A 13,675-nucleotide genomic window follows, 5' to 3' on the forward strand; every position below is an offset into this window, starting at 1 on the left:
GAAATTGACATGCAAGTCCTCCTTTTGATTACATGCACTATTAGATCCTTATAGATTAGCCTATCACATTTCAAAAGTGTCACACAAGTCCTATGTACTACATTCACATGCAATTAACTAAATCGAAGCTTGAAATTTTCGCACATTCATATTCACATATTTTAGACCATAAATATCACATTCAAATAATTTGGTGACTCGGTTTAGCGGTCCCGAAACCGCTTTCCGACTAGGGTCACTATAGGGCTGTCACATTGATGTTGCCATAGAAGGGAAACGTGATCATCATGTCATAAAACATAAGAATAAGGGATGAAGTTTAATTCCCGAGCCTAGGGGCAAAAGTGTAAATATGCAAAAGTTTAGGGGCAAAATTGTAATTTTTCCAAAGTTTGAATTAAGGACTGTTTTGAATAGTACATTAATTAAATAAGTAAAATATGATGTTTTAGATCCCGGAAAACGAGATTTGAACCTAGAATGAGAGAAAAATTGAAAATTGGGAAAGTTGGTAAAATGGCCGTTTTAATATCAAGGTAAGTTCATATGTATAATAAGCATTAATTTATGCATATTTCAATGTAAAATTGATATATTTACTATGATCTCGAGGTGTTGAAAGTATGTAAGTTGGTATGATAATAATACAACAATAATGTCTTTGTAATTTATATTTGAAAGTTAAATTTAGTAAATTAATTGAATTATGTTAAATTAAATGATTATGGTGCCAAGTTTATGAATTGATTTAAAAATATGTCTATGGTACATGAAGTGCATTGAATTATCATACATAAATGTGATTTCTATGATTATGGATATTATGGGAAATTGTAAGTTCATATGATTTTTAATAAGACAATGTGTAATTTAATGTTATTGCGTTGATATTAAATGAGATGTAAGTTTATATGTAAGTAATACATCACTATTACTTGTATTATGATATTTTATAAAAATATTGGAAATATGTTTGTGGATAATTACTTGATTGGTGAATTTTTGGAAAAGAGAGAAATCCGGTTGAACCTTGGACAGATTGGATGATACAGATGGTATGTAGCTAGGTCACATGTATAGTCTTGAGTGCACATCATGTGTACAAGAGAGCTACAAGACATTATGATGTAGCTAGGTCGCATGGGTGATACTATGTGTACACCATGTAGACAAGAGAGCTACGGGATATATGTAGCTAGGTCGCATGCGTGGTTCCAAGTGAAGGACACCATGTAGACAAGAGAGCTACGAGATAAGCGGCTAGGTCACATGGGTGGTACTAAGTGTTCACCATGTGTACAAGAGAGCCGAACTATATGATGGGTGGAGCTATGTGCTGAAACCACCAAGTATCGAGGATTGATCCAAAGTGTTCAACGGAAACTCTCTATGTATTGCTTTGTGAGTTTTGTGATGAATAAGTGCAGAACTTGGTTATGTGAATGATGTGTTCATTAAGTGACCAGGATGTGGTAAGGTTATAAACAAGTAAGTTATACATGAGGATGATTTTATGGTGACCTTGTGATCATGGGCCTATACTTGTGATGTATGAAATGTGGTGAAAATGATTTGTGATATGTATGTTAAAATGAGGTTAATACAAAGAAAGTGTGAAAGAGTGAATTAGCAATAAAACTGTTTTAGACAGTAGCAGTGACGTGATTTTGAAAAATCACCAAAAATAGTATAAATTGAATCAGAGACTGAATGAGATATCAAATTAAATCTTAATGAGTCTATTTTCATATAAAAGAAATATAGAAAGCAAAGGATTCTATATTTTGAGATATTTATGTTTTTGTGAGACTGATTCAGAATGATTACGTGATCCCCTGTTCTGACTTTGGAAAATCGCAAAAATTTGGAGAAAAATAATTAGAGGCTCAAAATTATATTTTTAAAATCCATAATGAGTCTATTTTCAAGATAAATCAACAAGAACATTATCCGAGTTCTGTACTATGAGATAATTATTTTTTAGTGAAGAGAGGTCAGAACTATTAGAAAGTGAAACATGGGAAATTTTAATGAATAAACTGTACTAATTGGCTAAACCAAAAATTATGAAAATTTTATGGTGGAAATATATGTGAGTCTAGTTTCAGGGAAAATTTACGGATCTTAATTTGGAGCTCTGTATCTCGAATTATAAATAATTAAGTGACTATGACTCGTGTGGACAGTTTGATGTGAACATTTATTAGTAAATTGTGAAATCGTACTTACAAGAATGCTATATACATTAAGGATGTGGAATGGAGAGGAGGAGGAGGAAAATAAATACTGTGGAATACATGGAAACTATGGTATATGAAATATTGATATAATGAAATAAATGATATGTGTTTATAAGAAAACAAAAGAGAATGTTATGTATCATGACATGTATATATATATATATATATATATATATATGACTAGTCTCAATGTAATGCTTGTTGGGTATGGAATTGAATTGAAATGTTTCAGCAAACATGTTATTCTCATGATCTGAATCGTGGTATTTTATAAAGATATGATCTAGCTTTAAATATGAATGCTTGATGATTAAGCTGAAGATATTTGGTAAGATGATAATCTTGGTATAAATGTATAAGTGGTACTATAATAAACAAGGTAAAATGAGTATGAGAGACACATGTATGATGACATACAAATGCTATGTTTGTGGTTTAATTGAGGATGTTTAATCATTAAATGAATACCATGTTATATGCTTTTGATTTTGTATAAGTGTGTAAGAGATCAAGGTTGACCAAAGCTTGGAAAATAGCCTAGGTATATTCCACACAGGCAGAGACACGACCATGTGTCTCAGCCATGTATGGAACATGACTTTGGGACACGGGCGTGTGGAGCCTTAAAGCATGAAATTTCCAAGATTTTTGTAAGTTCTCGGTTTAGTCCCAAACCCTTTCTAAAGTATGTTTTGGGCTCCGTAGACTCAAATAAGGGACTATATGTAAGAGAATGAACGCTTTGAAATATGAATAAAATTTTATGGCTCGTATTTTAGTTTAATGTTTGTATGTTTGTCTGGTAACGCCTCGTACCTTAGCCCGGCATCAGATACAGGTAAGGGGTGTTACACTGAAAATAGGTGTCATATTTAACAAATCTCCACCTTGACTCATATTTCCACAACGCCATCTTCGCCAAAGCCCGCCACGAGCCTATCTTGAACTATGCAGGGAATTAACTGAGTCGAATTTGTGCTTAGAAACTGGAAGACTTCTAGCCTTCGACTTGTACACTGCCAAATCAAAACTAACCCGGGTCTGATTTTTACGAACACAGTGCCTTAACTTTTCAAAACCTGCATCCAAAAGAGAACCTCTCTTCAACGAAACAGTCATACCTTTTTCCCTCCTATGACCAAGTTGCCTCCGCTCCAAACAAGTTGGCTTCAACTCCGTAACGGACGAGGGACGTCTGATTTCACCGATCACTGTATAACCTTCCAGAATATAAAGACTGCAGGTTCTTTTACCTTTTAACAAAACGAGAGCTCCACGAGATACTTTAATGCCGCTCGACTCGATGTTGATTTTGTATCCTTTCAAGTCTAAAATACTTAAGGAGATGAGATTCTTTCGTAAATCAGGTACATACCTGACATTTGAGAGTGTCCTAATCGTCCCATCGTGCATTTTAACAGTACCAATACCAATTACCTTACTAGATGAATCGTTTCCCATGCACACAACTCCACCTTCAATCGAACTGTATGTGGAGAACCATTCTGTGACAGCCCTAATATGACCCTAGTCGGGAAGTGGTTTCAGGACCACAAAACCGAGTCATAAAAATAATTAGCTATCATGTTTGATGCTTACTATATGTATATATGCATGTGTGAAAATTTCATATTTGAATTTTGCTAATTGTAGGTGAAATTTAGTAAATAGGACTTATGTGAGAAAATTTAGAAGTGTGCTAGGCAAATGTAAAGTGGCATGTTAATGCATGTTATAGAAGTGAGAGGTTTGCATGTCAAATTGCCCAAAAAATTGAGCTAGTGGCCGGCCATGCTATGGGTCATAGCATATTTTAAGCATGGTGTGCTAATGTTCATGTTGGAAAGAATAAAATAATGAGTTAGTAATAAAATAAGGGGGATGAAGGGTGAAGGAAAGAAAAAAAAAAGGCATCACATTGTTCTTCTTGGCCGTACAAGAAGAAGAAGAAAGAAGGAAAGGGGTGAAAGAAACAAGTCTTTATTCTTGTTTCTTCTTGGCCGATTCTAAGAGGGAGAGAGGGAGAAACCATTCGGTGATTCTAAGTCATGAATAAGGTGAGAAATTCATGTTAGCTTATGGATTTTTTTTAGCATATTTTGAGTTAGATGTTAAGTTCATTACATAGCCCATGACAAAATTTTTAGTTTTATGGTGTCTTGAGCATTCGGCCATGGGGAAAAATGGTAGGGGATAGATTGATGTTTTAAGGTTTAATAGAGTTTAAGCTACTAATACTTAATATTTGGTATTTATATGTGAAAGAGATGAACTTGAAATTTTTGAATTTACATGAATAAATCTTTTGGTTTGTCTTAGTATTAAATTGAAGGGAATGCCGTAGGTGCTTGAATGTTCTAACTAGATATTGTTTTATATACATCTCTCAATAGGTTCGGCTTTGTGCATGAATTTAGGGATTAAACCTTGAATGATGTTATGTATAGGTTTCGGCTATGAATCTTTGTGTTTAATTTCTTTATGTGTTGATGTTCGAATTGAAAAGGGGATGTTAGTTATGTTATAACATTTGCTTAATAATGAAAGGACATGAGCTTAAAGCTTGAGTAGCATTCGGTATTAGAGTAAGTTAAAATTTGTTAGAAAATAACTCCCAAGTTAGTGAATCACGAGTTGAGAAATGATTTCGAATGTCTAAAATAATATTCGCCTAGGCTTGTAAACATGTCTAATCGGTGTTAAATGTTTTAATTAGGAAAGATTATAAATTGAGTTTAGTGTTCAAGGAATATTTGGTTGGACACCTAGTGCCAAACGTGTTCAAACCCAACTTACCAAGTACATAAATATGATAATGCTATAATGGTAGACTTAATTGGATTTCGGCATTTTGAGTGATGCGTTTGACTCTTGTGTCGATTTGGGACAATATGTGTACTATGTGAAACTAAATGATGTCTATGAAATCCTAATATGCAAGGTATTAAGCTAGTATTATGTTCGATGGGGCATGAGTAGAGCATATGTATAATGCTTGAATAACTAGTTAATAAAATCATTTGCACTTAATTGTATAATATACATGTATTTAATCAAATAGCTAATTTGATAAGTTATTAAATAAGATCTATTTGTTTGAATCAAGCTCAAGAGCTAAGAGGGTCAAAATCAGATAAAGGAAAAGAAAAAGCAATCGAGTAGCCTATTCGCAACTATTCAAAATATCCGAGGTAAGTTTTAAGCGATTAATCGTTAAATAAATTCAATCATAATAGGACATAATGAGTTGATTTAATAAGATATGATGTGGCCATGATATGTCTTAAACCCAAATGGTAAGTTCATAAGTGTTTGGACTTGGAAATTTAAGAGCAAATTGTAATAATTTGCTTGGACAGCAGCAGTAATGTGATTTTAGAAAATCACTATAAATTGTTGGTGTGGAATTATAGGCTGAATAAAATATGTAATCAAAGCTTAGTTGGTCTAGTTTCTTATAAAAGAGACCGTGGAAGCAAAGAAATTTCCTATAAAGAGATATTTAAAGTTGTGTGGGACAGTGTCAGAATGACTCCGAAATCCCCTGTTCTGTTTTTGGAAAATCATTATAATTTGTACAAAAATGGTTATAAGATAAGATTTATATGATTAGACTCCTTAATGAGTCTAGTTTCAAATGAAATCAAATAGAACACATTATGAATTCTGTACGATGAAAAATTTGATTCGTAGTGAAGAGTGGTCAGATTAGTCAAATAGTGAAACAGGGGAAACTTTAAGAAAAATCTGGTATTGATTGGCCAAACCTAAAATTCTGAAAATTTTATGGATGGAAGATATATGAGTCTATATTCAGGGAAAATTAACGGAAATTGATTTTGAGTTTTGTAGCTCCATTTATAAATAATTTAGTGACTATTGCTCAGGAAAATAGCTTGTGGTGAATACGTGAATTTGTTGCAAGCATTGATCAAACTAATTGAGTTGCTTATAAGCTATGGCTGAAATCGATGTATAAGATAAATAAATATATGTGTGATATGTATATGTGGTAAAGCCGAATGGCTAATGTGAAATATGTATGAGATATGTATATGTGGTAAAGCCGAATGGCTAATGTGAAATATATGTGTGATATGTATATGTGGTAAAGCCGAGTGGCTAATGAGAAATATATGTGTGATATGTATATGTGGTAAAGCTGAATGGCTAATGTGAAATATGTATGAGATATGTGTATGTGGTAAAGCTGAATAGCTAATATGAAATATATGTGTGATATGTATATGTGGTAAAGCCGAATGGCTAATGTGAAATATATGTGTGATATGTATATGTGGTAAAGCCGAATGGGGAATGTGAAATATGTATGAGATACGAATATGTGGTAAAGCCAAATGGCTAATGTGAATGTTGTAACATGTGATTAAATGTACATGAAATTTGGAAATATATTCCGGGTAAGACCCGATGACTACGTGTGGAGATTTTGTCCGGGTAAGACCCGATGACTACGTGTAGAGATTTTGTCCGGTAAGACCCGATAACTCGTGTGGAGATTTAAATCGAGCTAAAGGTCTCGCCGATAATCCGAGTAGAGGTTAAAGCTATAAGACTTCGTAATAAGAATTACTTATAAATATATATTCAATGCGAAAAGTTAAACAGGTATGTACTCCAAGTTTATATGTGAGCTAGATTTGAACTAAATCATAAGGTAGTTATGTGATGCATACGAGAGCAATCCATGAGACTATTCCTATGAGTATGTGACATCGGATCAGTGTGAGAGGTTATGTGAAATCATACAAGATATCTATGTCACATGAGCTCACTTTTATGTGAAAGTTTATCTGCCTACTGTATATGATGAGATGTGCATATTCGGTAAAGGGATGGTATGCCCGAAGGAAGAGTGAAATAAAAATACGAACAACTATGTTATAATTTGATTGCTATCTGTTGACACTGCTTAAAACTTACTAAGCATTGAAATGCTTACTCCGTTTACTTTGTTTTCTCTGTTTTATAGATCTCATTTGGAAGCTACAGGCTCGGGGATCGTCAGCAACTAGTCACACTATCACTATCCCTTTGTTTGGTACTGCTATGTTTTGGAATATCTTATGGCATGTATAGAATAGACTAGTAGTGAGAGGATATTTTGGTTAATGTATAGGACTACCCTTTTGTTGTAGGTCATGTACCTTTCGGTTTTGTGTAAATTTGGATAGCCATGCGAAAATGGCATAAGTATACTTTGATCATAGCATTATAATCGTTTTGTATGTCGTCCGTTGAGAGGTATGGGAATGTTGGTAACGGTTAGTCATGGGAATGGTTATTCATGATCACTTTTGGTATATGTATGACAAACTCTAGTTGATCCATGGAGGATCATGAAATAGGTAAAGCTTACCTTAAAAAAATAGATGCTGGCAGCAGTAGTGATGTGGATGTGAAAAATCTCTAAAAATAGTAGGAATGGAATTAAATAGCGAATAAATTATGTAATCGAACCATGATGAATCTATTTTCATAGTAAAGTGACGAAACGTTCATATGAACATTATATTATGAGATGTTAAAGTTTTCGTGAGACAGAGCCAGAACGGTTTCTGGATCCCCTGATCTGACTTTGGAAATTCATTATAAATTAACCAGAGACATTTAGAAGCCATGCCATATATGTATAGATTCCTTCTTGAGTCTAGTTTCTAAAGAAACAAACGGCATCAGTATTGAATCCCTGTACAGGGAGATATCTAAATCGTAATGCATGAAGGTCAGTGTAGTCATACCCTGTAACAGGGGAGGCCTTAACTAATAAACTGTACTAATTGGCCCGAGCAAAAATTCTAGAAAAAAATCTGTAGATGAATATATGAGTCTAGTTTCAGGGAAAAATTATGAATCTGATTTTCGAGTTGTGGAACTCAAGTTATGATTTTTAAGGTGAAAGTGACGTAGTTAGCCAATCGTCTGGAAAATTTTTAATTGGACTGTGAGAGTAAATGAATTAAGTCGGTTAGCACCTCGTGTTCGACTCCGGCAACGGTCTCGGGTACGGGGTGTTACAGTCGTTATGTGATGCACATGTGAGTAAAGCAATGAGACTGTTCTATGATTATTGTGCATTTGGTCAATGTGGAAAGTCAGGTAAAAAAAATATGTAATGTACCTATGATCATAAGAGGTCACCATCAAGTGAGAATTTATCTGCCTATTACATATGATGAGACGTGCATATTCGGAAAAGGGGATGGTATGCCTGAAGGAAGAGTGAAATAAAAATACGAACAACTATGTTATAATTTGATTGTTATCCGTTGACACGGCTTAAAACTTACTAAGCATTGTAATGCTTATTCCGTGTACTTTGTTTCCTCTGTTTTATAGATCTCATTTGGAAGCTACTGAGGCTCGGGGATCGTCAACAACTAGTCACATTATCACCATCCACCTGTTTGGTACTCGCTACGTTTTGGAATATCTTATGGCATGTATAGAATAGACTAGTAGTGAGAGGATATTTTGGTTAATGTATAGGACTACCCTTTTGTTGTAGGTCATGTACCTTTCGGTTTTGTGTAAATTTGGATAGCCATGCGAAAATGGCTTAAGTACACTTTGATCATAGCATTATAATCGTTTTGTATGTCGTCCGTCGAGAGGTATGGAAATGTTGGTAACGGTTAGTCATGGGAATGGTTATTCATAATCACTTTTGGTATATGTATGACAAACTCTAGTTGATCCATGGAGGATCATGAAATAGGTAAAGTTTACCTTAAAATAGATCTTTGGCAGCAGCAGTGATGTGGATGTGAAAAATCTCTAAAAATAGTAGGAATGGAATTAAATAGCGAATAAATTATGTAATTGAACCTTGATGAATCTATTTTCATAGGAAAGTAACGAAACGTTCATATGAACAGTATATTATGAGATGTTAAAGTTTTCGTGAGACAGGGCGAACGGTTTCGGATCTCCGATCGACTTTGGAAATTCATTATAAATTAACCGAGACATTTAGAAGTCATCAAGATTGAAGCCACATGCACAGGAGATATCCAAATTGTAATGCATGAAGGTCAGTGTAGTCGCACCTGTAACAGGGAGGCTTTAACTAATAAACTGTACTAATTGGCCTAACCAAAATTCTAGAAAAATATCGTAGATGGATATATGAGTCTAGTTTGGGGAAAAATTAAGAAACTGATTTTCGAGTTGTGGAACTCAAGTTATGATTTTTAAGGTGACAGTGATGCAGTTAGCCAGTCGTCTAGAAAATTTTTAAATGGACTGTGAGAGTAAATGAATTAAGTCGGTTAGCACCTCGTGTTCGACTCCGGTAACGATCTCGGGTACGGGGTGTTACACATTCTCTATTAGGACACATGTGGAAAGAACATCCTGAATCTAGGATCCACTCGGATGTGAGCTTGGTGTTATCGCTTGTTGACACTAACAAGAAATCATCACCATTTTTTTCGGCCAAATTAGCCTCAACTACATCTTCCTCGTTACTCTCAGCAGCTTTTTTATTTCGTAGTTTATAACAATCTGCTTTGACGTGACCTAACTTTTTACAATAGCGACACTTTTTATCTCATTTCTTTGATGCTACCAAAATGGAAGCTTGCCTATCTGTCTTGCTATCCAAATGAAGCTCATTGTCGAGTTTGTCTCTATTCAACAAATGACCCTTCACATCTTCGAACGAGATTTTGTCTCTGCCATAAATCAAGGTCTCCCTAAAAGACTTGTATGAAGGGGGTAAAGAGCACAATAATAGCATGGCCTGATCTTCATCGTCAATATGAAGCTCAACATTCTTTAAATCATTTAAAAGAGTAATAAATTGACTGATGTGATCTCTAAAAAGTTCACTGTGACAGCCTTAAATTGACCCTAGTTGGAAAGTGGTTTCGAGACCACGAAATCGAGTCTTATAAATAATTAAAGGTTATATTCTGTGTTTATGATGTGCGTAAATGCTTGTGTGATAGTTCCATACTTTAATTTGGTCAGTGTATGTGAAATTTATTAGTAGGGACTTATGTGAGACAATTTAGAAATATGCTAGGCAAGTGTTAAAGTGGCCTATTAATATATGAGGGAAAGTGCTTGTCCTTGCATGTCAAATTAGCCAAATTAAAGCATAGTGGCCGGCCATGCTATGGGTGGAAACATGTCACAAACATGTTATGTTAGTGATGTATATTAGGAAAAATAAAATAAGGGGCATGGTAATAAAATAATGAAAGGGAATATGATGAAAACAAAGAAAAAAAAAGTGTCCATCCTTTTCATTTCTTTTGGCCGAAAGTTCTAAGGAAGAAGGAAGGAGCTCTTGCTTCATGTTCGGCTTGGAAGAGGATTAGGAAGAGGTTCGGCCATACTTGTATCTAGGTTAAGGTAAGTTTGATGTTGTGCCATGAGATTCATGCATGTTTTTAGTTGTTAGCTTGAGTTCTAACTAGCCCATGGTTTAAATCTTTGCTATGTGAGGGAGATGATACTCGGCCATGGGTGTTGTCTTCTTGGTGGATGTTTGATGTTGTGTTGGTGAGGTATGAAGATGATAGAGTGTGTGTGAGAATTTGAAAAAGGTAGGTTTTAGCAACTTCATGAAGCAATCGGCCATGGTATATCCATAAGTATGATTTATGCTTGTTATGTTACTCATGGTTAAAATGATTCGGCTATGCTTCATGTAAAAATAAAATATACATGTGAATTCGGATATATGTTTATATTTGGTTAATGATTTATCCTTGTGAAGTATAAATTTGTAACATGATTTGAGTTGGAAGTTATTATAATGTATTTGTGCATTCGGGTATATGATGAAAATATATGAAATGGTTATAATCAACCCTATGATTGGCTCTTGCATATATATATATATATATATATATATATATGTTTGCACATGATGTATTGGTATGCCATTTATGGGTGGTATTAAGTATATAATTGGCCTCAACATATACATGCATACTCGGCCACATGAGAAGATTAGTGTTGCATGTATTCGGTTAGAGGCAAGCATATTGATGCCTTTATCTTGGTTTAGACAATCGGCTAAAAGGGAGTGTGGGTTAATATGTTGAGTTGATGCATGATTTCACATGTATGTGACTTTAATGTCTAATGTATGTATATATATGGGCTAAGTACCTTGAGTTCCTCTTTTGATGCTCAAATGATTAAATCAATTTATTTGTTAAATTAAGCTCAAGAGCAAAGGGGAACTAAATCCGATAAAGGGAAGGAAAAAGTGGTCGAATAGCCATCGAAATCGTTCGACAACATCCGAGGTAAGTTTTTGAGCAATGAGACTTAGTTTATGATTTGATTAAGTCATGATGTATGAGCATAACAAATATACGGTGATATGATGATTCTACTTGAATTATATGTGTTGCGCGGAAGCGTGTGAAAGAGTAAAATTATTGTACTGAAAAATCACACTAAGTTCAATTCCCAGGAAAGAGAGGTAGATCACGAAGATCACTTAAATACCAAGTCTTTCCTAGCCAGAATATCCCTCTATCGTAATTTAATAGCACAATAAATCACTACAATCACATTCACAAAATATGCAAAACAAATAATAAAGAACACCAAAATTTTAACGAGGTTCAGCAAATTTTGCCTACGTCCTCGGGCACTACCAAATATATTTCACTCCAAAATTACAAGTGAAATTTACAAATAGAGAGAGAGAATAATGCCTTAAGTAGAGAATGGCAATTATGGGATGAAGAAAGTAAGCAATGGTTAGGCCTATTTATAGTTGAGGTTCAAGGATCAACTTGCAATGTCCCTATACAATTAGGGACCAAAATTGCAATTATCCCATGCCAACTTTTAACCCAACTTGCCAACCAATATTACTTTCTACTTTCGGTGCCCACCCCATTTGACTTTTCAAACAATGGTGGGTTCCAATAATCTCCACCTTGAAGATTTGATTACGATAATCTTATCTTCACACAATTCTTTCTGCTTTTGACAACAATACTTGATAGTGCCTTCTTCAACTGTTAAACTTGTAGATATTAATCAAGTTCAAACAATGTTCGAACTTGGTTGTCGTTACTACCTTGGTCATCATATCTGCGGGATTATCTGCAGTCTTGATCTTTCAAGACAAATTTTCCCTCTTCAATAATTTCCGCACAAAATGGAATCATGCGTCGATATGTTTTCACGTGCATGATAGACTTGATTCTTTGCTAAATGAATAGCACTTTGACTATCACAATACACGTTAATATGCTCTGAACCAACCCCAAGGTTTTAGCCATACCTTGTAACCAAATAGCCTCCTTTACGACCTCTGTTACATGACCATGTACTCGCTTCGTGGTTGACAATGCAATCAGAGACCTGTAGTGTAGACTTCCAACTTATTGGTCCTCCAGCAAGTGTAAACACATAACCGGTGGTTGATCTTCGCTTGTCCAAATCACCGCATAGTCGTAATCAACGTACCAATAACACCTTTACCAAGTGTATTATCCCGCTTGAACAAGAATCCAACATCCACGGTCTTCGAATATACCGTAGAATCCATTTCTGACTTGCCAATGTCCTTTTCGAGATTATGCATATACCGCTCACTATACTAATCGCCTGTGAAATGTCGGTCTTGTACACACCATTGCATACATCAAGCTACCTTTGCATTAGAATACGGAACTTGCAACATGTATTCTCGTTCCGTATTCGTCGAAGGAGATAGTTATGCGTAAAGCTTGAAATGAGAAGCCAACGGGTACTTACAGGTTTTGTCCGCTTTCGTTCATGCCAAAGCTAACTGTAGTACCTTTTTCAAATCGCTTCGAGACAAGCTAACTCTATTATTAGCTCTATCTCTCCATATTTCCATGCCGAGAATCTTTTAGCTTCTCCTAGATCTTTCATCTCAAACTCAAGATTGAGTTGAGTCTTCAATCTTTCAATCTCAACTTTGCTCTTAGATGCTATTAGCATATCATCAACACATAAGAGCAAGTATATGAAAGTTCCTTCTTGTAGCTTCGAAAATACACGCAATGATCAAATTTACTTCTTGTGTACCTTTGCCCTTTCATGAATCGATCAAATCGCTTGTACCCTCGCCTCGGAGATTGCTTCAATCCATAAAGCGACTTTGTCGGTTTGCAAACCCAATTTTCTTTTCCAAACAACCTTGAACCCATCCGGCCGAGTCATATAGATTTCCTCTTCCAAATCACCGTAAAAACGCGGTCTTCACATCAAGTGAACTAGTTCAAGATCATATTCGCAACCAAGGCTAGCAAAATCCGAATAGACGAATGCTTCACAACTGGAGAAAACACTTCATTGTAGTCTATTCCTTCTTTCTGAGCGTAACCCTTTGCTACTAATCTAGCCTTGTATCGAATTTCATTTTTATCAGGAAATCCTTCCTTCTTTGCATATACCCATTTGCATCC

Source organism: Gossypium arboreum, chromosome 8 (assembly GCF_025698485.1).
Source record: "Gossypium arboreum isolate Shixiya-1 chromosome 8, ASM2569848v2, whole genome shotgun sequence".
NCBI lineage: Eukaryota > Viridiplantae > Streptophyta > Magnoliopsida > Malvales > Malvaceae > Gossypium > Gossypium arboreum.